At 44.1% G+C, this 3,402-nt stretch overlaps 1 protein-coding gene across 1 annotated transcript in view; it reads right to left on the reverse strand.

Moving 5' to 3' along the window:
- Positions 1-1,798, reverse strand: part of BBS4 (Bardet-Biedl syndrome 4) — a 43,419-nt gene extending 41,621 nt beyond the window's left edge. Inside the window, exon 1 of the mRNA XM_009319908.1 lies at positions 1,761-1,798. The gene's annotated coding sequence lies outside the window, so the exon portion shown is untranslated. The remainder of the gene's footprint in view (positions 1-1,760) is intronic.
- Positions 1,799-3,402: the final 1,604 nt, after the last annotated feature.

Consider the following 3,402-nt stretch of genomic DNA (forward strand, 5'->3'; position numbering starts at 1 on the left):
ACCATCAGCCTGATCCCTCTCCAGATGTTCTATTTAGACAACTGCAGGCATACGCTGTCCTGTAAAAACAGATAGAAGACGCAGTCTCCCAACCCACATGGTCAGCGCAAATATCATAGATGGGACTTGCACGACGAGGCAGAACAAGGTGGTTACTGAGGATGAGGAGATCAGAGTCATAATCTTTATAGAAAAGGATGGAGACGAACCATCTCGCTGAGTGAATCACGGAAGCCATGTGAATTGGTTCAAAGGAACAGCAACCCTTGCTCTGAAAGAGTTGACAGTCAAGATAAAAGTAAATTTTGGTTTTATTTTTACTTGCATACAGCCCTGAAGCAGTAGCAATCATTTCCTCTCAGCTCTGGGCAACGTACAAAAGAGGCTCGGACTTGTGCGAGCCAACAGCTGTAGGTCTACATCAAGCACCATCGCCAGGATAGCAACACTCTGCTCAAGTGCTGGAATTCTGCGCCAGGAATCAGGACTGCTGCCAGGTGATGTTAGCCTGACCCCCCAAAAAGAAAAGCAAAGTGGATTTTCCAGCTTCCCAGGGCCTACATCCAAGATGAAGAACTTCACCTTCAGGCAGAAACTATGATGTAGTACCCAGCTGCCAAACAAGCTCCTTGTTAATGCCAGCATTATCACCAAGGCAGTCTCCATCACAAGGAATTTAGAAATAATGGCACATTTCCTCCTAAAGCGTACTCTGACGGACATGTCACACATTCAGGGTAGAAAAAGGCCACGGTACAGAGCTCCCCAACTGAGCTTCCCTGAATTAAAAGGTAAGGGAAAAGGAGGACTGCTTCTGACTTGTACTGTACGTATATTGGGTTCTAGCAACACTGCAAAGTTCACTCTTAATTATAATCTGAATTGATGGGGCCCTTTGAACACTTGAGATAGGGAAATCCACACAAAAAAACCACCCCAAACCTCACCTTAGGTAGGCGCAGTGAACAGATCCATACCAGGAGCATGAGCGCAGCTCAGTACTGCAGAGAAGGAAACATTCATCTCGTGTGCTGGGACAAGTCACATCGCAAGAGCGAGGTAAGAGGGGAAAAGAGAGGCTGCAACGTCAAATTGTGCTGCAGGCTATACCAGACCCCTTACAAAATATCTTGCTTTAGTCAAACATTTTGAACCGGTAACTAAAATTGTTTCTGTTCCAGTTCAGATTCACTCAAGATTTCCAAACAACAACTCGGACTGAGTTAATCAACCCTCACTTTCAGTATGGAAAAAACAACCCAAACCCAAACAAACTATAACTGAAACCAGTTACAACCTGACTGGTTTGATCTCACTTGCACATCTCTCTTTCTTCAAAATTAGAAAATGCCACATGAAAAATCCACGAGACGCGACGTTAGTTTCCCAAGATCATTTCTACAGCAAGACATTATGCTGAAGAACCTAAAATGAACAAACCTCTCGTATTATTTAAGAAGATAAATGAGCATCAAGTTCATTAGCAGCCCAACAAGTATGTACACAATAAAATCAACAGTCTCTTAGATTATAAGCAAACATGATGCAGGCTGTAGGTACAATAAGTCAGCCAGCAGCGGCACTGAGCCAGTGATCATACAGATCCTAGAAAAAAGCACCCGTTCTCAGCAGCTTACAGTCTAGATAATCTCGTCTTTTCCCAGTGGACATTTATTTCTTACTAGACAGCTGCACACACTACAAAGAAATGTTAAAAATCAACCGGCCTATAAGAAACACAATCGTATCTTCAAACAAACCTTTTTTAGGATGCCGTTTTGGATATTCTGTAGCCACTGGCAACGAAGAAACCTGAAAAGACAGAAAAGAGGAGTATGAAATACACCAGGCGAGGTTTCTTGGAGATCTCTTCCATGAAATAATCAGAAAGGACAACGGGCAAATCCCAAAAGAGGGCATAAAAATAGCATTGTTGCTGCTAGACAAACTGCCCTGCCAAGCGCTGGTCTTCCCTAGCCATAGCTAAAGAGAGATTTCTGTTTGCCGCGTAGATTAAATAAACGCACACATTTTACGGTACATCCTTGTTCTGTAGGCTCACTGCCATTTATTAGGATCCTAGAAAGTGATCATTACCTTGTAAAAAAACAAAACTCAAGCATTTAAGATGCTAATTAGAGATCACACAGGAAAATGTCAAAAGCGTTTCTTATAGAACATTTATAAAGTTAATTAGAACAAAGGCGTTCCTGGGGAACCATCAGAGTCCGCAGGAGCACGAGCGCAGCGACGTCCCATCGCACGGTGGGCAACAAACCTCGACCTGCAAATATTGCCCAGAGCTCACGGACAAGCAGGTACCCAGTCCGTGGAAAAGAAACGCATTTTATACTTTTTTTTCTCACTTTGCATCAAAAATCAAGCCTTCACAGAAGAGAAACGTGATTACACAGGGAAGCATTTTTACTTTTGACTTCCAGTTCCTTGGGGAAGAGACATTCCTCACTCCTCTTCCCCGGACACAACACAGGATTTTATAGATCTGTGTCGCCTCCCCCCTCCTTAATAAACAATCTTTTAAAGCGGAGATTCAGTCTACCCTTATTCCTTGTAATGTTCTGGTAACATTTTCTCCTTCTACTCTCATTTTTTGTTGGAGGTGGGGAGGACCAGAACTGCGTACAGTATCTGAGACACGGAAACACCCCAGATGTATGCAGGAAAGGCTTTTACCAGCTTTGTTTCTTAATAATTTCTAACATTCTATACAACTTTCTGTTTCCTGTTGTGAAAAGCTGAGTTGATACTTTCACAGAATTACCTGGCTCCAAGAACTCGTTCCTAAGCAGCAATAACCAGCACAAAGCCCTCATTGTTTTTATATATTTGCAATTTTTTTTTTAATCTGTACACATCATTCCAATTCTGAGTCCTGTCACTCGGCGCTGTTAAGACCTTCCCTGTAGTTTCTCGTCTTTACTCCTCACCCGAATAACTTTCTGGCCACCCTTTGGTCCAGACCGTTTCTAGACCCACTGAAGAGCAACACAGCCTTGGTACCGATCCCCGCAGGGCTCCCTTAACGACCACTTTCCACCACAAAAAAAGAGCATTTATTCCTTCTTTCTGCTCCTCAGCTTTCAATCAGCTACTTATCCGTGAGAGGATGTTTTTTTTGCCTTATTCCGAGCCCATTTATTTTCCTTTAGAGCACCTGACAGTAAGAAGTCGGGCCGCGGGGCGCAGCCCGCTCAGCCGGCAGACCGGGGGCCACCTTGCAGGAGCGCCAAACGCAGGGGGAAGAGCGAGCTGTGCTGGACGCCGGGAAAGGCTCCGGTTTCACTACGTTACCCCAGTAAAGGCCAGAATAAGGCTGGACTTCCATTATGTTTTCAATACCGAGCGTGCAAAGGTTAAAAACTCGCTCTCAAAAGCAGCTCC

The sequence above is a fragment of the Pygoscelis adeliae genome, unplaced genomic scaffold, assembly GCF_000699105.1.
Source record: "Pygoscelis adeliae isolate BGI_AS28 unplaced genomic scaffold, ASM69910v1 Scaffold303, whole genome shotgun sequence".
NCBI classification, from domain to species: domain Eukaryota; kingdom Metazoa; phylum Chordata; class Aves; order Sphenisciformes; family Spheniscidae; genus Pygoscelis; species Pygoscelis adeliae.